This window comes from Rhinatrema bivittatum, chromosome 6, assembly GCF_901001135.1.
Source record: "Rhinatrema bivittatum chromosome 6, aRhiBiv1.1, whole genome shotgun sequence".
Lineage (NCBI taxonomy): Eukaryota > Metazoa > Chordata > Amphibia > Gymnophiona > Rhinatrematidae > Rhinatrema > Rhinatrema bivittatum.
In genome coordinates, this window is record NC_042620.1 from 140,652,467 (window position 1) to 140,677,902 (window position 25,436).

The 25,436-nt window shown below is 44.5% G+C and overlaps 1 long non-coding RNA gene across 1 annotated transcript in view; it reads right to left on the reverse strand.

The window, feature by feature from the left end:
• Positions 1-8,264: 8,264 nt before the first annotated feature.
• LOC115093763 overlaps positions 8,265-25,436 on the reverse strand; it is a 30,611-nt gene continuing 13,439 nt past the window's right edge. Inside the window, exons 2-5 of the long non-coding RNA XR_003857400.1 lie at positions 17,354-17,442; positions 16,802-16,874; positions 12,901-12,936; positions 8,265-8,988 (exon numbers count right to left, since the gene is read on the reverse strand). This is a non-coding gene — a long non-coding RNA (uncharacterized LOC115093763). The remainder of the gene's footprint in view (positions 8,989-12,900; positions 12,937-16,801; positions 16,875-17,353; positions 17,443-25,436) is intronic.

Here is a 25,436-nt window from a genome sequence, read left to right on the forward strand (position 1 = left end):
AGAGGCTTGCAAACAATGTCATCCACAGGAAAATTAAAGCTCTCCGGCAACACAAAAAAGCCTTGGCCTGGGAATACTGAAAACTTCAAGCAATACTTTCAACAAATGTGTTTTTTTGCAAAGCATTTAACTCTCTACTAGTCCATTTAGCAGGAGTTCATGGTTTTGTGAATGACTCCTTTTACAAACAGATCTGGAATGTGGTCACAAACCAAATCTGATTTTTTTCATCAAGTCAGGCAGCCAACAAAGGAATTTTTTCCAATGTGTCAGTGGTCTGGGCATCAGCATACAATATTTTACACAGTGTTCCCAGAAGGTACTTTCCAGCCAGGATACTGCTGTAATAATATTATTCACTACGATAAAACCTTGGACTGACAACTGCTTTTTTATTCTTGTTGTATCTATTCTGCCATTTCAGACTGTGTCTGAAACCACTTAATCCTAAATTAGCAGATGTTTTTAATTTCTTTTCCTTCTGAAAGACACTTGGCTTATTTCTACTTCTGAGAATCACAGGTCTAAAGACAAGTGGCCCCTTTGATGTCTTTATTATGAAATCTGCAAAATCAGATCTCAAACTTTTATTGTTGTACTTGCATGGGATGTAGTATTTAAGATTCAAAGGAGTGTTTTGCTGAAACAGCAAAGGTCTATTCTTGAGAGGGTCAGTATATAAACCGTAAATACTTTATAGCACAGTTTCCATTTTTAATGAATGTCCAGTATTCAAATAGAGAAGAGGTGCAAGGTTCCCCAACCTTGTGCCAGCAAAATACTCCTTTTTTTCTGCTTGTGCACCGCTGCTGTGTCTCTACTTTATATTTTGTATTTAAAATTGATACATTACTTCCATTTCAGAATTAATCTTGCTGCTTTTGCTTTTGATATGAGCGTCTCTAAGGCCTGTTTTCCGCCTGCATCTCCAGCCTGTCTCTGAAGCAATTAGTACCTCACTGCTTTCTGCATGTGCATCTCTGTCTGATATCTGTTCCTGGTGCACTAGCAAAGCTTGGAGTCAACCTACTTGCGTAAGAAGATCCCATGCCCTGCAATAGCTCAAACAAGATCACAGCATTAGGGTGACCATATAGCTCCATGTAACAAGCTGAGCCCATCCTGCATTTTGGCTTACCCTATCACATGCATGGGGATGTAGTTCTGATGTTCCTATTACCAAAGAGGATTGGGAAAGTACCTGAAGGAAAAGTTCATAAACAGTTATTAGCCATGTAGACTTGGGAAAGCCAGTGCGGAGTGAGATACAAGAAATAAATCAACTTTTGGGGATCTGCAAGATACTTGTGACCTGAACTGGCCACTGTTAGAGACAAGATGCTGAGCTCGATGGCCTTTGCTCTGACCCAGCATGGCATTTCTTATGTTCTTATTGAGTACTCAGACAAAAACAAGCCTGCATTTTCAAGCATATAATGGAGTAAAACTAGGGCTGCCTGAGCTTGTTCTCCTGGGCATGGAGCTCTATGGTCACCCTACATGAACTGAAAACAGTGCAGGCAAAACTTGATCTTCGTTGAGTTGGAGGTAAAGAAATGTACAGCAAAGCCTGGTTAGGCAAGATACCAGGCCTCTTCAACTTCAATCTACAGATCCATTGCCACGATCTTGATCTGACAACAAATAATGTATAACAGGGTTAAACAAATCCTGGTCACTAGGTCACCATGGGGCCAATAAATCACCTCATGCCACCCAGAAGCTTTGAGCAGCAATGGTAATAGCAGCTGGCAGGAAGGCAGTCTATTCCTCCACTCACTGCTTGCTGGCCAGGGTAAAAGGGGCAGGGCAAATGAGACCAGCAGGGCTGGGTTGAGTGAGTGCAACAGAGGAGAGATGGGACTATGATGGGTGAATTACTGTACTGGAGGTGGTGGTGCATCAGAGGTTGAGTGAATACATTGGTATAGAATGGGGATGAGCGAGTTGGGGTGATTGGAGGGTGGATGAGTGTACTGGGAGGGTTACATTTGCCTCCGGGGGAGGAGAGGTCATCCATCACAGTGCTTACATTTTGGAAATGTCTCCTAGATCTTCACAAGGATTGTCCAATCATGGATTGTTCCCCTCCTCTTCCTGCCCCTTTCCGTGATTAAAATAGGAGGCAGCTCAAACCACCCACTGAGCATTACAAAATTTCCTCACCAACAATGCCCACTCTGTTCAGTGCCCCACACAGCAAAAGAGACACATTTATGAGCTAAGGGGCTTTTACTCCCTTGTGTGGCTCCCCTTATGCAAACAATTCACATAGAGCCACCACTGTTACCAACTTCTAATGGGTCCTTTGTGGCTGTGTTTCCCAGTTCACTGTACTAAGTGCAACAACAGCAGTTCTACCCCTGGTAAAAGTAAACATTAGGCAGCGTCTGTATTTCTGTGATAGGCAAGGAAAACAGACTATAAAAACATTGCAGTCCTTTCACCACTGGAATTGTTTAAGAGGTTTCTCAAAGAATGGTTGAAGATCCTGAACCAAAACTTTCCACCTATTTCTAAAATATACTATCTGCCTCAAATGAGGAGAGAAGCAACTGAGGTTTAATCTTCGATCCCTGGTCAAGAGTTTGATTTACTTAATAGATTTTCTAGGAATTTCTGAAGGGGATTCTGTTTCTTCTGCTACCTTGCTGGTCTCTTTAGCCTTAGACTCAGATAGGGAACTATTACTACACCTATTTCTTAAACTCAGAAATGTTTCCTTTTTAAATCGTAATGTTAGAACTTCCAATGAATCCAAGTTTACTCAAAAGAGGAGCAAACAGTTTTTCTTGATGCGACCAGCTGTTTCGCAACTAGGAGCACTTTTTTTTTTTCGTTGCCCATGTAAATGTGTTGTTAAATTCCAGTCTGCTAAATATGTTTTCTTTGATCTCCCTCAATTTACTGCCTTTCTTGATGCTAAGAAAGAGGTTAGACTCCCGTAGGCAGAGTCATCTGTTTTAGAACGAGTGTAAAAGTTTGGCCTGTTTATATATGTTTATTGAATGTAACCTTGTTTCTACTTAACATGTCTTGAAATATATTGCTTGATCTGTAAAATGGCTTTACAATAAGGACACGTGAAATATGCAATTCTTTTCTGAGTACTTTATTTCTAGTATATTAAAAATTAGATCTGATGATAATGAGAGAACTGATCTCTCTCATATTGCCAACATATTAGTACATAGTGGATCAATGACTGATAGTATAGAACACAAACAAAGCTCTTTAGAAACTCACAATGAAAAGCCACCTAAGAACATAGTACATTACAGTGGCCTGCAGTTATTCCTCAGAAAACTCACCAGGGGTCAATGTGTCCTCCTCTATTTACATTCTCTATCACGTTTTTTTTTCCTGATAGCCTCGTAGCAAAATGAAGCCACAAAGTGATTAAATCATAGTGATGGAAAAAGTATTGGTAGTCTGTTATCATTTCTTAGGCATGGCTGCTCCCCCCTTTGAGCTATGAACAAATAGACACAGCTGGACGCCTAACTACTATCTGCCACTACGGAATATTTCAAATAAAACCACGTTGCCAGAAAATCTCATATTACTTCTGGATTGTTTGCACTGGCGATGTGGTTATGTCTGTGTTACTCAATACAAGCTACTGGCAACCAGCAGTCACACTGAAGATAAAAAAGGATTTAGCATCTTGTTACAAATGTCTTTGAACTGCAGCAGCAAAATGTATGAGATGGAGCACAGTGGAACTTTCTGTTTTGTTCTCCCGTATGTTTTACTTCAGTTTTATGGACAAAATATTCTGATCGATAATAGCTATCCCACTGCACGTGAAACATTAGTGGAGGGACTTTCCCCCCCAGGGCTAAATTTAAGGATGGAACAAAGTTCCCATAGTATTGGTAAACTATATTCCCTTCCAAGTGTGGTGATCCTTTGGATTCTCAAATAGAAAGAACCAAACCCAGTCTTCTCAATCCAAATCAAACAAAAACAAAAAAGACCCTATGTATTATTTTTCAAGCTGTGTCCACCAAAAAACAAGTGAAAAAGAATAATCTTAATAATGATGAAACCGCATCAGCAAGCCAGACAACGGCAGTATCATAACTTGCCGTCCGGACCCTGGTCATTTGCGGTATGTTTGCAATAAGGTATTTTTCAAGGTATTTTTCAAAGTCGCAACTATAATGTTCATTCCAAAAGACACATCTGTTCCCCGCAGCTGTCCTGCACTCATCAAAAATTTTTGAGACGTTCGCGTCCGGGAAGAAGCGATAGTGTTATCGCGAAACACCGGCCGTTATCGGGCTTGATTCTTCAACTATACTTCGGGGAACAGATGTGTCTTTTGGAATGAACATTATAGTTGCGACTTTGAAAAATACCTTGAAAAATACCTTTTTGCAAACATACCGCAAATGACCAGTGGTCCGGACGGCAAGTTATGATACTGCCGTTGTCTGGCTTGCTGATGCGGTTTCATCATTAAGATTATTCTTTTCACTTGTTTTTTGGTGGACACAGCTTGAAAAATAATACATAGGGTCTTTTTTGTTTTTGTTTGATCCTTTGGATTCACCACTACATGGTCCTAGTTCCAGACTCTGGGTTAGAAATCAGAATTTAGGCAGTAGAGGGAAGGGCGCACCATTTCTGGAACGGCACCTCCAATGAATCTGCTGGAGTGACGAGCCCCCCTGGCTATATAAAGACAGTCTGATCAATGTGGAAGTGCACACTTTGAAGTTGTGTGGGCGTAGGAGCTTTTTATTGTTTGTGGTTTTCTTACTCCAGGTCTCATGGTTTGGAATCCAGGATAGGTGGGAGACTTAACCCCTTTTAGTACATCAGCTATCTGATTGGGTTGTCTCCAGTGTTATGCTCCCAAGATTTTCATGATTTTTTAAGTTCCTTCCAAGACTTCTGGTTCTGGGCCCAGGAAGGGATTACGGAAAGTCACTTTTTCTGGGGAGATCACGATAGGGAACATCTGAATAACAGAAACAACAACAGAAATGAGGGAGTGAGAAAAGAAAGGGAATAAAATATATCTATTCTGGAACTCATTTCTCTTCTGAATGACAGAAATTAAGTGCAGAAAGAGTGTGAAAGGAGAAGAGTGTAACAGAGTATGCAAGAAAACATAAGAGTGAATATCATTCCCTCTGTTATTTTTTATTTCTTTACTAAGTTAGAACAAGTTCAATTAGACAGTGAAGACACCACATCTAGCAACAACACTAGTAGTACATCTTCAGAAGAGGGGAACACGATAGAGCAATTAGGGAACACATGTTTTATGTTATTTAAAGATAGTTAGGAAACCTGCGATGGACATGGAGATGACAGGGAGAACCGAACTACAGACAGCACACTCAAAGATCCAGAGGAAAAGATCGGCAAGGGTCTACAGCGTGAGGAGACTGCGCAACACTGGACTCCATTATGAAGAGCTAAGTGTAGTAAAACAATCAGATATCTGCATAGAAATCTGCGCAGACACTCATTTGGTGTGAACGCCTGCGATTGAATCTCGGGGTAAAACCCTTTCTTTCTCAAAAAATTGAATAAATTAGTGGTCCAGAAGTTGATCTGAATGTGTCTAGAGCAATATCTAACCACTTCATGACTGAACTCCGACTGCCGGCAAGAGCATTATATGAAGATCGGTGATCCTGCCTCATTGAGAAGCTGTCTTCTCTCTTCCCATTTCATCCGCCATTTGGCTGACCCACAAAAACAACAAAAACTGGTCTCCACATCGGCGCTTTCACTTACCTCCTTGCCCTGACCCAGGCGCTAAAAACCCACATTAAAAAATCCGCACTAAGCCGATCTCCCTGCAAGCATGACTTCCTGCATTACTTTTGAATAGATAATTGCCTCCTCTGCATGCCAGTCTGTAAGTGCGCTTGTACATGCTTTTTTGCCATACATAAAACCCTTATTACATACCTGTATAGGGCTTTGCATGGAAAAACACGCATACAAATGGGCACATAGGCGCGCACAAACCCATGGTAACTTCAGTGCACCTTATTACATTGGCCCCTAAGGGCCGGATTTTAATACCCACGCGTGGGTGTAGATTTGTGCATACAACCCTGTGCGTGCAAATTTGTGCACCTTGCGCGCGCATAGCCCTAGGGGAGCCCCAATGTCTTTCCCTGTTCCCTCCGAGGCCGCTCCGAAATTGGAGAGGCCTTGGAGGGAACTTTCCTTCCACCCCCCCCCCCCCACCTTCCCCTCTCTTCCCCTACCTAACCCGCCCCCAGCCCTACCTAAACCCCCCCCCCCCGACCTTTATTTTTCAAGTTGCGCCTGCCTCTGGGCAGGCATAAGTTGCATGCGCCGGCCAAGTGCCGGCGCGTGATCCCCCAGCCTAGAGGGCCTACGGAGGCCTCTGGCCATGCCCCTGCCCCACCCCAGACCGCCCACGCCCCGCCCCTTTTTTCAAGCCCCGGGACATATGCACATCCCGGGGCTTGCGCGCATCGCCGGGCCTATGCAAAATAGGCTCGGCGCGTGTAGGGCTTTTAAAATCTGCCCCTAAGTGTCTAGCTAGACTGAACAAGAAAGCAAGAGATACATACACACAGTGGAAGCAAAGGAGAGACAGGGGACAAAGCCTCAGTGTTACAGATTCAGACAAACTTAGGAAATGCCGAAAAAGAAAGGAGCATATACAAGAGATATATTTTCTTTTATCTGCTGCAAAGAAAGACACCTGTGAAGTGGCGCATTAGAAAAGAATCATATGCTCTTAAATAAACATCTGCTTTACGTTCACATTGTTTCAATTGGAACAAACTTTACTAATCAGAGATAAAGATATATATACATATCCTTATCTGATGAGAGCTCCATATTAGCAGGTATCGGTACCAGACAGGAAATAAGAATCCCAGAAGGAAAAGAGATAGAGAAAAAGGTTCTTTAGTGTTATTCCACTATTGTAAAACAGCAGTACTTTCTGCTTTGAATGTTATTTTCAAAAGTTCACAAGAAGTTGAATTGCTGATTTACAGTACTTGCTTGATGAAGAAAACGGGTAAATAAACTGTTTTCTTTAAGCTAACTTTGAATTTATCTGAGCGTTATACTTGAAAGATCCTTCTTTCCTTCTCTACTCCTGGGAGACTGGTTGTGGTTGGGTGGGTTTCAGTCACCTTGGTTCCTGTTATTGGAAGTCCCAACAGGAAGGAGGGTAAATTTTCCTCTTGTAGCCCCTCTTTTGTGGATCTAGTGGCTGCCAGAGTAACAACAGAAACTCCATATTCTAATAGCACCTTAGCCACTGCAGCAGGAGAGTCACTGTCCAAAAATAGCGGGGGTACAGGAAGATTATGCTCACTCCATTTCACAGCCCATGGATGGTGGCCGATGGTAACCTACTGCAGGAGATTTCCAATTTTTGGACATTTGAGTAAAGACTTTGTTTTCATTGAGCTGGAAAGAAGATTTTTGCTGCCACACTTCCTGCCCCAGAATGGGGAAGATTGGAAGAGCTGATTGTTCCCTGCTGCCTGGTCTTTTCTTCCAAAAGCTCATTTGGATAACAACCAGGATAACTGTGAGTAAGACTTTCTTGTTTTATTTTATTTCATTTATTAAATTTAATATAACATCAGTAAAGTACATTAAACAAATGGTTTACAAGAAAAAAGTAAATAAAAGATATTCATAATGGGGTAGATTTTCAAAAACGGCGCGTTGGTGTACTTTTGTTGGCGCTCCAGGCGCCAACAAAAGTACGCGGGATTTTAGTAGATACGCGCGTAGCCGCGCGTATCCGCTAAAATCCTGGATCGGCGCATGCAAGACTACCGATTCCGTGTAGCCGGCGTGCGCCGAGCCGCGCAGCCTACCTCCGTTCCCTCCGAGGCCGCTCCGAAATCAGAGCGGCCTCGGAGGGAATTCGCTAACGCCCTCCCCTCACCTTCCCCTCCCTTCCTCTACCTAACCCACCCCCCGGCCCTGTCTAAACCCCCCCTACCTTTGTTGGGGGATTTACGCCTCCCAGAGGGAGAAGTAAATCCCCGCGCGCCAACGGGCTGCTGGCGCGCCTAGACACAACCTGGGGGCAGTTCCGGAGGGCGCGGCCATGCCCCCTGACTGCACCGGGCCGAAACCACGCCCCCGGGCCCGCCCACGAAACGCTGCGTCCCGCCCCGAAAACGGTGCCCCATTGGGCCCGCCCCCGACACGCCCCCCTCGGAAAACCCCGGGACTTACGCGAGTCCCGGGGCTCTGCGCGCACCGGTAGGCCTATTGAACATAGGCGCACCGGCGCGCAGGGCCCTGCTCGCGTAAATCTGGGCGGATTTACGCGAACAGGGCTCTTAAAATCCGCCCCAATAAGAACAATAAAATGACAAGATACATCTAGAGTTTTTACTCAAGGGGGAAGAAGTATCAATGCAGTGTTTGATATCCTGTTTGACTTCCAATATTTTGGAAAGGGTTTCCTGCTTATATATAAGATGCCCTTACATATCTGGGAAGGCTTGCTGTGAACAGATTAAACATTTTTATTATTAATAAAAAGTTACCTGGGCTGCAGCAGAAGCAGGGCTGCTCTTTTGTTTTGGTACTGTCTCTCCCTGGTATTATCTGTTTGAAACAGAGTTCATACGGAGCTGCTAGTTTAGTTTCACTAATAGCCCAGCAATGATGATGTCATAGCCTAGACTCTTAAAGGAGCCAGGTTATATCAGTATCACAGGAGCAGGCACAAAAAGTAAAATAAAAGAAATCAAAGTAAAACAAAACTAAGACAGAGTAAAATAAAGGCAAGTGGGGGAAAGGACAAGCACAGAGGGCACTTAACAAGCTCCTGCAGCAGTGACAAGCTACCATAGCCCCCTCTGTTGTAGTGATAGAGGCACATTGGAGCACAGAGCATAACAGGGACAGCAGCAAGGGATGCTGGGATAGCCTCTGCTGCTCGTCTGTATGAGAGAAGGTCCTGGAGAGAAAGATGAATCCTGGTAAGTCAGTCCATTTAGCCTGCAACAAAAAATAGTTTAAAAATAAATGTTTGAACTAGATTGAGTGTTGGGGTCACCAGTGCTAGCCCCATCACTTTTGCAAGGCTGGTTTGATATGTTTATGTGGCCAGGGAAAGCCCCTGTGCTTGTACTCCAGTCTAAGCAAGAATCCAGTTTAGGATTTCACTGCAACTTCCTTGCTGAGATTCATACTTGGCAGCTTGACAAGTAATTAGAAATTCCACAAGGTGTTCTCCACATGAGAAAATGAAGTGAAGAGACCAGTGGAATGATACCCTATTTCCTGCAGTGCATCATGTTAATTAAGGTTACTGAAAGTTATTTCAATGATCTAGACCAGTGGTTCCCAACCCTGTCCTGGGACCCCCATCCAGTCGGGTTTTCAGGATATCCACAATGAATATGCATGAGAGAAAATTTGCATGCACTGCCTCCATAACATGCAAATTATTTCTCATGCATAATCATTGTGGATATCCTGAAAACCTGACTGACTTGGGGGGTCCCCAGGACATGGTTGGGAACCACTGATCTAGACTATGCCAAAAATGATCATTCCTGCTGGCTATTGTAAGCGGGGGGGGGGGGGGGGGTGAGAAAGCTTTTGTAATGATAAATGTTACCCCTGAGGACCCCTGAGTACTATTTTCTCTGATAATCATCAGCAGAGGATGGATACCCTGGGTCAGAAAAAAATGATCTGGTTTCATGTGCTTTTGCCAGAAAGAAGGTAGCATCTGAGAAGCAAGGCAGCAGTTGAAGCGGTTGGAGAAATAAAGCCACAGTTGAAAAAGAAAGTATTAGAGAGAAAGAAACAGCTTCAAAGAGAGAAAGAAAGCAAAGAAGGAAAAACAACTGGAACAATTTGATACCACCTGTTCTGTTGAGAGATCCAATTTTATCTTTGGGAATCCTTTACAGAAAGAACTCTTTACTGTTGTTACTCTAGAATAGTTTAAGAATTTATCTCTGAGATTGTGTGAGATTGAGTTTTACCACAGCTAGTCAGTGGTAAAGGCTGCAGCATCCTGCAACCTCAGAAACTGTTAAACTTTACCCAGGACAACAGTAGAATTTAATAATCCTTAGCAAAGGAAATCCAAGTTAACTGGAGAACCAGCAAAGCTACCCGTGCTTCACCCCCCTGCGCGCGCTGAGCCTATTTTGCATAGGCTCGGCGGTGCGCGCAAGACCTGGGACGCATGTAAGTCCCGGGGCTTTGCTAGGGGGGCGTGCCAGGGGGCATTTCGCGTAGTGGCGCAACGTTTGGGGCGTTCCGTGGGGCGTGGTTCCGGCCCAGGGGTGTTTCGGGGGCATGGCCGAGGCCTCCAAAATTGCTCCCGGGCCGGGGAATCGCGTGGCGGCAGCTGACTGGCGCGCACGAGTTACGCCTGCCTAGGGCAGGCGTAGCTTTCGTGATAAAGGTAGGGGGGTGTAGATAAGGCTGGGGGGATGGGTTAGGGAGGGGAAGGGAAGGGAGGGGAAAGTTGGGGGGAGGCCGAAGGAAAGTTCCCTTCGAGGCCGCTCCGATTTCAGAGCGGCCTTGGAGGGAACGGGCAGCACGCGCAGGGCTCGGCGTGCGCAAGGTGCACAAATGTGCAGCCCCTTGCGCGCGCCGACCCTGGATTTTATAAGATACGCACGGCTACAGTCAGTGCAACTACAGTGCAACTACAGTCAGTGCAACTGCTGTAAAAGACACTAACTTTTTATTCTTTCCATACAGAGAATATGGAAAAACTTGCTTATTCTTTTATTTTTCCCTTTACCAACAAGTCTTCAGGACCTTACTGACAGGTCGATCCAGTAAAGTGTGCTCCGTCGGAGCGCACTGTCACCCTGCTCTGGACGCGTGTTTTCCCTTACCCCTTATTCAGTAAGGGGAGGAAAACACGCGGCCCACCTGCGGCACCTGATAGCGCCCTCAACATGCAAATGCATGTTGATGGCCCTATTAGGTATTCCCGAGCGATCCAGTAAGTAAAATGTGCAGCCAAGCCGCACATTTTACTCTAAGAAATTAGCGCCGCCTAAAGGTCGGCGCTAATTTCTTCCGGCGCCAGGGAAGTGCACAGAAAAGCAGTAAAAACTGCTTTTCTGTGCACCCTCCGACTTAATATCATAGCGATATTAAGTCGGAGGTCCCCAAAAGTAAAAAAAAAGTAAAAAAAAAAAAAAAATTTTTGAATTCGGCCCGCGGCTGTCGGGCCGAAAACCGGACGCTCAATTTTGCCGGCGTCCGGTTTCCGAGCCCGTGGCTGTCAGCGGGCTCGAGAACCGACGCCGGCAAAATTGAGCGTCGGCTGTCAAACCTGCTGACAGCCGCCGCTCCAGGCCAAAAGGAGGCGCTAGGGACGCGCTAGTGTCCCTAGCGCCTCCTTTTCCTCATTTGCACCGCGTCGCCTAATTTAAATACTGGATCGCGCGCACCGGCGAGGGGCCGGTGCGCGCGCCGGGAGAGCGGGCGTTAGTCCGCTCTCCCACGGACTTTACTGGATCGGGCTGTGAGTTAGCACTGCTTTTAAGTACACCTTCAGATGATTGTCATGGACAGTGTAGTGAGACCCTCCCCATTTTATTTAATTAAAGCATAGGTAACACATTGATGAAAGAAGAAAGAAGATCTACAAATTGCCGATCCAGCATCTGCATCGATTGCAGGACCTGGAAGAACCAAAATTTCAGGATCAAGATACAGGAACCAGCTATAAAGAAACCAAGGTACAGACTTTGAGCTAAGTCTGTACCACAGCCTACAGTCTAGCTAGACCAACTCACAGGAAAGACACAGACTCAAAGGGGCGGATTTTAAATGCCCTGCGTGCCAGCGCGCCTATTTTGCATAGGCCGCTGGCGCGTGCAGAGCCCCGGGACATGCGTAAGTCCCGGGGTTTTTTAAAAGGGGCGGGAGGGGGCGTGTCAGGGGTCGTGGCAGAATGACGCGGCGTTTCGGGGGCGTGACGCGGCGTTTTGGGGGCGGCGACTCAGGCGTGGTTTTAGCCCGGGGGCGTTCCGGGGCGTGGCCGCGGCCTCCGGACCAGCTCCCGGGACCGGAACACGGAGCGGGGCAGCCGGCCGGCGCGCGCAGATTTACGTCTGCTTTTCGCAGGCGTAAATCGTGGAATAAAGGTAAGGGGGGTTTAGATAGGGCCGGGGGGGTGGGTTAGGTAGGGGAAGGGAGGGGAAGGTGGGGGGAGGGCGAAGGAAAGTTCCCTCGGAGGCCGCTCCGAATTCGGAGCGGCCTCGGAGGGAACAGGCAGCGCGCGCTGGGCTCGGCGTGCGCAGGTTGCACAAATGTGCACCCACTTGCATGCGCCGACCCCAGATTTTATAAGATACGCGTGGCTACGCGCGTATCTTATAAAATCCAGCGTACTTTTGTTCGCGCCTGCTGCGCGAACAAAAGTACGCGCTCGCGCAAGTATTTAAAATCTGCCCCTTAGGGTTCAGTGTGGCATAGTTAACCGGTTAATAATAACCGGATCACTTTGGTTATTCAGCGGCAGCTAACTGTCTAAAGTTGCGGTTAGATATACGGCAGTCATTTGTGCGGCCACACTTAGCTGGGCAAATTGAGCCAGTTCGCACTGAATGTTTCGCTACCCATCTAAACTGGAAACTCCCCCCTCCCCCCAGGATGCCCTGACCTGACCTTTTTTTCTGTTTGGTTAAAACTGCACGCACAGCAATTTTCCTATTGTGTGGGCAGATTTTAGTCAGCATACTTTTGTTTGCGCCTGGTGCGCGAACAAAAGTACGCAATCACGCAATTTTTTAAAATCTACCCTAAAGAGTGTACACTTACACAAAGAAAGAGACAGCTACTAGACAACTCTGAGCAGAAAAGGTTTAAGATAGGAAACCACAAATAACAAGACGCAGCTACATTCTTAAAACAAAAGATACTTACCTTCTTGCTACTGCCTGGCAGCTGGAACAAGGATACCTGCAAAAGGATAGTGAATACAAAGCATTAAATTCTTGAATATACTCTTCATATTTTAGGTGAATACTTATCACCTTACAGTACTTACAGAATACTTATCTGACAGTTTTATTCTTGAACAGTCATTCTTAATTGAAGGACAGTGAACATATTGCCATCTCATGAATAGTTGTATCTTTAGTGTATATAAAAATGTCTTGAATATAAAAGAAATTTTCAGCATTGTTATCAACATTGTTTATGGCTCTTTGCATTTTATTGCTGTTCTTGCTAATAAATCTTGTTTACTATATGGCAGAAGAAATCCAGTCATTCAGTACTCTTTTTCCCTTTCCCTCTTTTACCCTTGCTCTCCCTCCCTACCTATAGATGATGATATTGAGTAGGGTCCAATCCCTTCACTTTCAACACCCAATTGGAGAGAGGGCTTCTGAGAGTCCCCTGCCAGCTCCATCGTAAGTCTCTGCCTTTTATACCCTCAGCTCACATACAGACACCATAGCAGAAGAGACTTCCCCTGGCAGGGCAGTTTACACTAAGTCAAAGTTTTAAATGCCTGCTTAAACAGCCAAGTCTTTAAAATTTTCTTGAATGTTTTTTGACATGACATCATACACACTTGCTCTGGTAATGTATTCCATGCAGGAAGCCCAGCAACTATGAGAGCTGTTTGAAGAGATGGCGCAGATCCAGGAGGGGTTTGAGGGTTGAATCAGTCAGAGAGGGATTGGCTGTGGAGGGTGAGAGAAGGGAATGAAAAAAAGACTGACTTGAAGATGTAAGAGAGGAGCTGGAAGGTAAGAGGGGATCAGCTGGGGTGGGAGGTTGTGAGAAAAGGTTAGAGAGAAGGAGGTGAGGCTGGGATGTGAGAGGGGATGGAAGATGAGAGAGAGCTGGAAATGGGGATGGGGTGAGAGGGCAAGGATGACAGAAGGACCAGTTGTGAGTTATAACAAGAGCTTGAGGGTGAGAAGATCAGCTGGAGTAATGTGAAAAGGGCTGAAGGGAGTGCAAGAGAGGGAGTGGGATGGGGAGGTTAGATTAGCTGGGGGATGTAAGAGGGGATCAACAGAAGGGATGGAGGTTAAGAAAGAAGGTCCTCTGGAGGGAGTGGATGTTGAGAGAGAGGATTGACTAGAGAGGGTACAGAGAGAGAGGGGATCAGCTGGATTGATTGTTAGAGGGGGACTGTGCCCTTCCTAATTTTGTTTTGTCGTCCTCTGGAGCGATTTGAATTTTTAAGTGCTAAAATAGGGTCACATTAGCTAAAAGTTTGAGAAGCTCTTTCCTAAATGCACCGAGGTTGATATTCAGCTGTAGAATGGCTAGTTAAGATAGCCGGATATAGCTATCCAGCTAATTTAACTGGGATATTCAGCGGAGCGGCCATGCTGCTGAATATCCCCGGCTATCTTAAAGTTATCCTATGTCAAACTGGCTAACTTTAGGCCAGTCCTATGGGCAGACCAGAGTTAGCCACATTGGTTACCCGAATATAATTTCTAATTACTTGGCAAGCTGCCAGGCCTGAATCTCAGCAATGAAGTCACAGTGAAATCCTGAACTGTATTCTTGCATAGACTGTAGTTCCAGCACAGGGCCTTTCCCTGGCCACAAAAACACACCAAACCAGCTTTGCACAAGTGATGGTGTCATCGATCTCAAGGACTGAAAAGAGACGGTTACAATGGGAACTAGTACTGATCACTCCAACCATCAATCTAGTTCAAACATTTATTTTTAAACTATTTTCACTGGGGTCTACATGGACTTGCTTACCAGGATTCATCTTTCTCTCCAAGACCCCCTCTCTTACAGCCGAGTAGCAGAGGCTATCCCAGCATCCCTTGCTGCTGTCCTTGCTGTGCTCTGTGCTCCAATGTACCCCTGCACTCCCAGAGAGAGGGATTGTAGTAGCTTGTTATGGAGGTGCTGAAGTTTCTTATCACTGCTGCAGGAGTTTGGTAAATGCCCTCTGCTGCTTGTTCTTTTCCCCCTTGCCTTTATTTTATTCTGTTTTAGCTTTGTTTTACTTTGATTTCTTTTATTTTACTTTTGTGCCTGCCCGTGCAGTGCTGATGTAACCTGTCCCCTTTAAGAGTCCAGGCTATGAGATCATCATTGCAGGGTTGCTACTGAAGGCAGGCAGCAGCCCTTCTCTCTGCCCCAACAGCTGACACCAGGGGGGAAAGCATGCTGTCTCTTCCCAGCCCTGCTTCTGCAAAGCCCAGGTAACATTTATTTAATTATAATTTTATTAACCTGTTCACACTAGTCTAGGTTGCATACAGATTATTTAAGCTTATTTTAAATATCATCTACTGGCTTATCTAAACTCATTTATATTTCTTTTTGCATATTCTTATTTTATATTTATTTATTTATTTATTTTAAAAGATTTCTAACCCTCACCCTCAGTTTCAGGTGGGGTACAATGATATACACATAAAGGCATAAAACCTAACAACTCAAATAAAATATATATACTGTATGTATTGTTGTTTTAATTCATTTTAGATTTTGTTATTTTATTTATTATGTATGTTTTATTGTAGCCCGTTAGGAACTGTGGAACCTTTGGCTATAAAATTTAATTAAATTTAATTTAACAGCTCCTTTTTTCAAACATACCTTTGGTCAGGGCCAGCGGCAACATTTTCCTTTGGGCCTCGGGCCAAAGGTGGATGATAACTGGTGAGAAGAGAGAGCAGGCTTATGATAGGGGCAATATTTTTTCTCTTGGGTAGGTTCAGGAGGCCGGTGAGGAGAGAGGATCCATGTCAATCTTCACCGGCCTGTGCACTCTCAGCCCTCCATTCCCCTCAGAATGCTGGGCTGGATGGACCTTGGCCCGACTAGTATGGCAATTCTTAACATTCTTATTCACCACACAGCCTTATCTGCATACTGAATAAAACAGTTATTCACCCTAGTGCATGCACACACAGATCAAAAACTGCTTATCATAGTCCGGTAATGAGACACCATTGTTTTAGCAAGCTGCAGGGTAGGAGGAATTGCTGGAATGCAAGGCTAGCATGTGTCTATATAAAGAAACAGCACTTTTTCTCATCTACACAAGTTTTCCTTTGCATTCTTCACTCACAGCTGTTGTCCCCACGAAGAAACCAGTCACACACCTTTCCCTTAACATGCAGTCCGCCATCCTTGGATCTTTGCAATTGCCTTGCTATTGCCGATCCCCCTACTACACAGGCCAGTAAGGCTACAGGCACTGGCCACTGCATCCTCATCTGTCACAAACTGCATCAATTATCGAGCATCTATCTTCTCACTCACATCATAGCATAGTAGAAATCTGCAAGCACTCTGCCATTTTCTACAACATAATCATTGTACATATTCAGCAATGGATTTTGATTTTTGCCACCTGTAGGCACTGACAGCACCACAGTCCCCACCAGATTCCCAGTCCGCCCCCACCTATGGACCTCCGAAGAGGAGGTATAACTTTTCACGAGTTCATATACCAAGCCAATTTCCCAAGCATTTTCAAAACAAACTTATGTGCATAAATTCACTTTGAAAATGCTAAATAAAATCTGTGTGTACAAGTTACCTGCACTGTTATAAAATTAGCCTCCCTATCTGGGTAAATAGCCATTTACCCAGGCAAATGTCTTTGGAATATTGCCATCACTATATATAATAGTAAAATTACCTTATCCTAACAATAAATGTAAAAACTGATTAGACAAGTTATCTGCAATCAGCATTATAAATAACTAACTACATAAGTTCATCTTATAGGTTGAAGAACATACGTAGTTAGAAGTGCAGCAGTGCTTCAAGGTAAAGTGTGTTTTATTTTCAAGTTAAACATTTACAGATTACACTGACTTACATGGACTGATGATTTAAAAACCTTGAACCACTACGGATGCAAACTCAAGTTGGTTGTTCGTAGGATGGTCCATCTATTTCAAAGAAAGAATGTGGTGAAAAGTTTGTGATTTCTCAGGGAAAGAGTTTTGTTCTGTATTTATCTTCCTTCCTTCCTTTGGACTGTTGGTGTGGCTGAATTTTCCTCACTACAGTCAATATTTTGCAGGAAGCCATTCATATCTAAATCATCAACTGGGATTGGAAGGCTCATCTGCATACCTGATCCAGCAGCCCATGGAAGAGAACTCCAGGGATCGCAGCGAGCTACCCACACTTCAGACTCCACAGCGCCAGCTTCCAGAGGCCCCACACTCCTTGCAGCAAAAGAGGCTGGAACGTGTGTGCGCACCCCAAAACTCCTTACCAGAGGTGAATCTATAATGAGGCAGCCGCCTCAAATAGCAAAATTCTGGAGCGGCAAAAATTGCCCCCAAAACGCCGGGCAGCTGCCTCATCATGCCACTAGATTACAGATTTAGCAAAATGTCGGTGGGATTCCCACCTCCCTTACCAGCGGCCAAGAAAGGAGGAGGTCCCACATGCTGCCAATGGAGCCTAACTCGCCGGAGGCAGAATTTGAAAAGGAGATCCCGACAGCAGCTAAAAATAAAGGAAGACAAAACTTGTATGAGTGAGGTAGAGGGACTGTGTGTGTGTTTGTGAGAGAGCATATGCCTGGGTATATATCAAAGAAAGCATGAGCGTGTGTGCATGTGTGAAAAAGACCATGTGTTCTATGTGTGTGTGTGAGAAAGAATGTGAGCATCTGTGTGTGTGTGCTGGATGAATGCTGGAGTGGCTGGATGGACGCTGGAGGAGAGCTGTAGTAGGAGAGCTTGGGTTAGGTGTGCGTGGAATTCCAGAAGGTGTCAGAGTGGGTAGTTTCTACTTTTATGTTCTGGGGCGCACAAAGGGGCAGTGTCAGTGTCAGTGGTTCACTTTATTATCTACGAAATCTCTGACTGTCGGATAAACACTCTACTAAGGATTTACAAGCCTCCTCATCATTAAGGTCTGAAAACAAGAGTACCGAGGGTCTCCAGCACCCGGGGGCCAATGCATGTGTGCCTCTCCAGCACCCCCACCCCCCTCTATCCTTCTTGTACTAATGCTTAAGGTCACATAAAATCAGTGGCATCTCTAGAAAGAAGGATTTGGGGGTGGGGGGGGGGGAGCCAAAATGACATTTCTTCCTATCACACCCACCTCCATAGCATGATCCTCTGCTTTAAAATTGGTTATAAAAAAAAGTCATAATAAGAAAGTTCAAAGGGTCTTCTGCATAATTTTAAAAAGCTGGCTAGTTTCACACTTCTAGTAAAAACTACTATTAAAATTATTTGATAGCCTCATTCAACTAATTCTATATGGCTATGAGAGTAAAGTCTGACATGTATACATGAAGGGAAAGAATGCCAATATAAATCCTGCATCTCCAGTTCTGTAGCCCGCTGCACATCCACAGAAATTCCCCCAACAACAGAGCTTGAATGTTTCTTTTACAACGCATCACACAAAAATATATTTTCAAATTCTTGTGTCACCTCACAGTAGCAGCAGCACAAACACCTTCTACTGCTAGACATGCCGTCTCTCACACCCACAGAGGCTCTCACATGCTGTCTCACTCCCACACACAATCTCTCAACTCACTCTCATACACACATACACAATCTCTCAACTCACTCTCATACACACACACACACACACACAAACACAATCTCTCAACTCACTCTCATACACACACATACAATCTCTCAACTCACTCTCATACGCACACACACAATCTCTCAACTTTCATACGCACACACAATCTCTCAACTCACTCTCATACACACACAATCTCTCAACTCTCATACGCACACACACAATCTCTCAACTCACTCTCATACACACACACAAACACAATCTCTCAACTCACTCTCATATGCACATACACAATCTCTCAACTCTCATACGCACACACACAATCTCTCAACTCACTCTCACACACACAAACAATCTCTCAACTCACTCTCATACGCACACACCAATCTCTCAACTCTCATACGCACACACACAATCTCTCAACTCACTCTCATACATGCACACAATCTCTCAAATCACTCTCATGCACACACACACACTCTACAGGGCCTTAGACTCCCTCTCACCTCTCTGCCTCCTCTTCAAAGGTTGCCGTGGGATGGGATCCGCAGCAGCCCTGCTAGCGAGCCTCTTATTCTCAAGCAGCTGTGAGGTGGGATCCACAGCAGCCCCACCAGAAACACTACTCCTCTTCTGCATGCGGCCAATGCTCCTCCTCCTTCCTGCCTGCATGGCTCCGGCAACATTTTTCTTCTGGGGCCACATAGGCAGGAAGGTTTGGAGGAGACTTTTTCACATACATGTGCACAGCTTAGAGGGAACAGTGGCCAGCCACCGGTGGGATGAGGTCCTCTAGTGGCCACATGGGCCTCCCTCTGTTGGCCATCAGCGCCCCCCTATGGCCCTGTGCCCAGGGGCATTGGCCCCCCTGCCCCCACCCTCGGTACGCCACTGACCTTCAATCAAGCTCACACGGTTTGATATCACCCAAAAGAGGCCTTTTCAGCCTTGGACCCTCATTTCTGGAATGCTTTTCTGGACTTCATTCGCTCCAGTGAATGTAAAAAAACATTTAAGAAAGTTCTAAACACATTTTTGTTTAAGCAAACATTTAAACTTGGCAATCAGTCATAATTTGCTCCTTTGCATGTACCCAGCCCTATGTATTTACCAGGTTCAGCCAAATTTAATGTCATGCTTATTGTTGTAAGTATTGATTTGTAATTATATATTTAGTTATTGTATGTATGTTTTATCCGTAATTCACCATGTCATACTTTTTGAAAAGTACAAAAGAAAAGTTTTAATAAATTCAAACTCAATTCAAATTCTGTATGCCATAAGTTTACCCTGATCGATCAGAGGCATTCCTGAGGGTGGAGTTTGGGAGAGCTTTGCTTTTACATGCATACGTTTGCATTTTCAAAAAAATGCGTGTACATTTTCTCCAAAATTCTCTGCATACATTTTAGTAGGTTTAATTGTACACAGGTAGTTTCCCTGAGGTAATTTTCAAAATGAAGCGATGTACATATGTTTGGTTTGAAAATTGGTAAATGTTACTTGCATAATTGCCAACTTACTTAAGTGGGCTATTACAAAATAACCCCCTTAATGTACACCCCACCCCTGACTGAAGTAAGATTGAATGGAACATGCAAGCAAGCCTTCTCCGGTACAACCCCTCTTCCAAAAATGTTAGTTTAACTAGGCTTTGCTGTTTCAATCACTGTTTATCTAAGTGTCTAGTTTTCAGTTTATTTTTACTTTCCCTATTATATATATTGATGTCATTTATTAGTTTTAACTAGGTTTATGTTGGGATTTTAATATTGTTATCATTTATGATCCTGTTCTAATTTTATGATGGTATTTGACTATATTTTATTGTTCCTTGTCTTGAATACTTCTGTGGTAAGATGGGCAATGGATGAATGAATACAATAAATATATATATAGCATCTGTATGTCTAGAGGCATCATGATAGATGCTGCTTTCAACTTCTGCAGCAATACCTCCATGGGTTTTAAAGTCAAACAGGCACATTACTAGACTCACATGTGGTTTTACTTATAGGCAAAGTGATGCATACTATCATTATCGAGGTCATTTTCTCTGCATTCCTAGATGTGAGAGATGTTGGAAAAGCAGTCTGCAGTAATGTGACTATCATCCTCCTTTCACCCCGCAACCTTTTTACCCTTAGAGTACTTTGAAGGACATGTGCTTATAGCCATGTGAGGTGTTAAAGACCAATATATTTGTTTCTTTTTTATTTGCTTTGGTTTATAGTAACTGTGCCGGTCATGTGGCTAAATAGTGATTTACATGAGGAAATCGACCATCTGAAAACTACTCCGCCTCAGTGCAACTAAAAGTATGCTGCATCGCTCCACATTTTAGAGGAGGTGTTCCAGGGGCGTCAGGGGAGAAAAAGAAAGAACACCTTGAGATTGCATTTTCAACTCCTCGCGCATTCTGTGTCATGCAGAAAGTACTTGCACACAAAGCAGGTGCAAATGCTGGTGAGCACTTTGTGCTCACTGCAGGTTTCAAAGTGAAAGAACACGTGCACTGTTGCTTTGAAACTTGGTGCCAGTCAGCACCTGCGGAATTTGTCCCAAAGCCAACAGTTTGAAAATGTCCCCCATGATGAGCACGACGGGCATACTCGCTAAGAGTCCTCAAACACTGCAAATGGGTCAGCGTTTCAGCGACAATGAATGAGGTAGATTTACATGCACAGCACCTGAATCGTATGAAATCTAGCTCATGTATATTCATTGGGGATATCCTGAAAGCTCGACCCATCCGTGAAATATCCACTGGTACAGGACATCGCTCAGCATTGTTTTGACAGTTTTAGGCAATGCTGCTGCTGGCAGATGTGGTTCCTAGGAGGTCAATGTTGAAAAGACTGATGAAGTTGAAAATTGGCTTTTCATCCCATAAATCTAAGCAGTTACAAATGTAATCCCTTCCCTCCCCTGCCCCTATCTGACTAAAATCTGCCCACACAATAGGAAAATTGCTGTGCGTGCAGTTTTAACCAAACAGAAAAAAAGGTCAGGTCAGGGCATCCTGGGGGGAGGGGGGAGTTTCCAGTTTAGATGGGTAGCGAAACATTCAGTGCGAACTGGCTCAATTTGCCCAGCTAAGTGTGGCCGCACAAATGACTGCCGTATATCTAACCGCAACTTTAGACAGTTAGCTGCCGCTGAATAACCAAAGTGATCCGGTTATTATTAACCGGTTAACTATGCCACACTGAACCCTAAGGGGCAGATTTTAAATACTTGCGCGAGCGCGTACTTTTGTTCGCGCAGCAGGCGCGAACAAAAGTACGCTGGATTTTATAAGATACGCGCGTAGCCACGCGTATCTTATAAAATCTGGGGTCGGCGCATGCAAGTGGGTGCACATTTGTGCAACCTGCGCACGCCGAGCCCAGCGCGCGCTGCCTGTTCCCTCCGAGGCCGCTCCGAATTCGGAGCGGCCTCCGAGGGAACTTTCCTTCGCCCTCCCCCCACCTTCCCCTCTCTTCCCCTACCTAACCCACCCCCCCGGCCCTATCTAACCCCCCCCCCTTACCTTTGTCGGCAAAGTTACGTCTGCTGAACTTTGCGCGCGTCGTCCTCCAGTCCCAGGGCCGTCCTCCAGTCCCAGGGTCGTCCTCCAGTCCCAGGGCCTGGTCCGGAGGCCTCGACCATGCCCCCGGGCCGGCGCCACACCCCCGAAACGCCGCAGCACACCCCCAAAACGCCGCATCATTTCGGGGATGCCCACGGACACGCCCCCTCCCGCCCCTTTTCGAAAGCCCCGGGACTTACGCACGTCCCGGGGCTTTATGCGCGCCGGCAGCCTATGCAAAATAGGCGCGCCGGCACGCGAGGGCCCTGCGCGCGTAAATCCAGAAGGATTTACGCGCGCGGCCCTTTTAAAATCCGCCCCTATATAAATAAGAACGTGAAAGTGACATCAACTGGCTGTTTCCTGATGGGGCACATTAAAATGAAGTTAAAAATAATGGCCCTAATCATGTCATCAGCTTATTTCATTTTTTACCCCAACCGGCCAGGAAAAATCAGGGTAATAAAACAGTATTTGCAACTACTATTTAAAATCACTCTTCTGCCTCTCTGTGCTAACAAGAATGAGTAGTAAAATGAATATAGAAGAATGAAATTCTTAATGTCAAGCCCAAAGTGTAATTTATTTGGGCGTGCATGTCAGCACCACTCATGTGAATTTTCAAAGCAGAATAATGCGCAGCAATCCACTTTGTAACTTCTGGCGAAAGTCTGCGGGGGGAATAGTGCCTATGCAGGCTGTTTGAAGATTACCCTCCTAATCTATTTGAACATGCTGGTTTATTACAGTTTCTTTTTTGACTCTTCCCCCACCCCCCTTTTTACCTTTTATGGACTTGAGTTATGCGAATGATACACCTTAATTTCTTTTGTATTTGCATTTTCCTTTGCTAGACTATGTATACGCTTTCATTATTTTGCTTGCTGAAGGGGTTACTTGGCTGTTACTGTAAACTATATTAAAGAAGACATTTTTTAAAAAACGGATGCATTAACCAGCTGTAATGGCCAGTTTTAAAGCTGCTTAATAGGTAGGCCCCTTTATGTCATAAGGTAACCGGACAAGGAGAATTTTTAATTCAACCGACCTGTAGCATTACTGGCCTTTATAATCTCTCTCTTACTAAGAAACTTCCCAAATCTGTTTCAATTATCAGCTAACGTTTTCTGAATCTCTGCCAGCAAGTACATTAAAATTCTCTAAGAGCATCCTAGATCCATGCTATAAATCCTTACAGTGGATGTGTTTCCTTGTTTACTTTGTGATGCATCTATCTTCATTTCCTCTTCTTTTGACCTTGACCAAAATCTGTATATAGAAAAATACAGTAAAATATACCTTCTTGGGTGTTCTAAGTATCATGTCCCCAACTTGGTGAGTTACTATGGGCTAAAACAGTTGGAACTCAACTGGCATGGCAACATAATTCCAAGTGACTGATTTTATTATTATTTTTTTTTTTTTTTTAAATCTGCATGTTTTTCTCTTCTAAATGTTGCAGAAAATTCCATTCTTAGACAAAGATGTGTTATTTTAGATTTGTGAAACTAATTGACTAGCAGGCTTTTTACACTTTTTTGCCTTTTGCCTAAACTTAAATCTGGCCCATTATACGAGACCCTCTAATAGGCCTCCATAGCAATCTCATTAATAACAGCAGTGTTCATCTGTATGAGGTAGGAATATGCATAAAAAATGCTGATTCGGTTCATTCAATTTGACTTGGTTATTTATTTCATTTGATTTGGGGCCAAAGAAAATATTTGTATATTTGTGTCATTCGGCATTCATTTTCTATTAAAGAGAATGGGAGAAACAGTTCATCCTATCATGGTCTCTAAATTTGTGGTTTTATATCCAAATTTAGTGAAATTTGCAGGAAGAAATCAGCAGCAGAGGTAAGAGTATACCAAGACACCAAGAGTGGGGCAAAACAGCACCAAGAATAGCAAGAATAGCCCAAGGCACCACGATGGGGCAAATCAGCCTAAACAGAGGCATGAACATTCCATGGTACTGTGAAAGGAAGATATCTTCACCAGCAACGGCAAGAATACCCCAAGGCACTGAAAAAGGGGCAATGGGCACCATCAAAAGTGGCAAGAATATCCCAAGCATCTTGAGAAGAGCAAAGGGAACCATCAACAATGACAAGAATACCCCAAGACACTAAAAGAGAAGCAAAGAGTACCAATGCAGTGGCATGAACACCCCAAGGCACCGTGAGAGGAGTGAAACAGTATCAGAATTGCAGGAGTTCTTCAATGCACAGGAGGGGCAGGAGCAGCACAGGCAGTAACAGTGGTAGAACACCACAGGAAAGAGGTGCAGAGGAAAAAGGTTTTGCTTTTAAAACTTTTTTGTTTTGGAGCCAAAACACCCCAATATAACCAAGAGAGAAAAAGGGAAGGAGAAGTAGGCAGGACAGCAAGGAGATGAACCAGAAGAGAGGTAGGACATGAGAAGCAAGCAAGGCAGCAATGGCAAAAGAGGCAACTGGCAACAACACAATAAGTCACTTATGGGAAAAAAAATGGGGGTACTGATTAACTGCAGCTGTACATTTGGTTCCTCCATTCACATAGAAATTTAAGGAAACCTAGCAATGGGAGGTTTATTTTCCACCAATTCTGGTGCTAGTCATGAATGATATGGAATCTTGATCTCCCCTGCATTTGAGAATACCCGTTCACTAGGCACATTGGTTGGTGGATAGGAAAAGAAATGCTGGTCCAACCTGGCCAGGTTTGGCCAGACAGCAGCAGTATGTGCCCAGTGTGCAAAGGGTCTGTGGTGATGTCCTCGATGGCCTCTGTGAGGTAGCGTGTGACTGAAAAGTGTGCTAGAGTCTCTGCTGCCAAACAGTGTAACTATGGTCTATGTCAAGAGAGTCCATTTTGCAGTGACTATAAGAGGATGATGGATAAATGTGGTAACTGACAGGGTGCTGCTCATGCTGGCACTACTGTGTGAGGTGACCACTCTTTCCTGCAGAGCATCCCTACTGTCCCTCTGCCTCTAGTGCTCCTGTTCCTGCACCTTAACCAATAATGTGTCCTTCCAATAAGTTGGAGCAATAGATTGGAGATTTTACTTTCTTGGTTCACTGTTAGGAATTTCCATGCTGAGTTAGCGATCTGTTATGGAGAAGATGCTTGATGGGAGGAGCAATCTGATAGGAGGAGCAATCTGAAGAGAAAGCTCTGTGTAGTGGGCTCCTGGAGAGGGAGGAGTCAGCAATCTGTTAGCGATTTGCTAAGGAGTTAGCGATCTTGTAGTCTCAGATATCGTCTTGCTAAGGAGTAGCAATCTGTAATGAATCTGATATAGCCGATGGCAGATTACCACGCTCTCGGGAGGATACCCTGAGAGGGACCACCGGCTAGGCTGGAGTATGGAGACAGACACACATTAG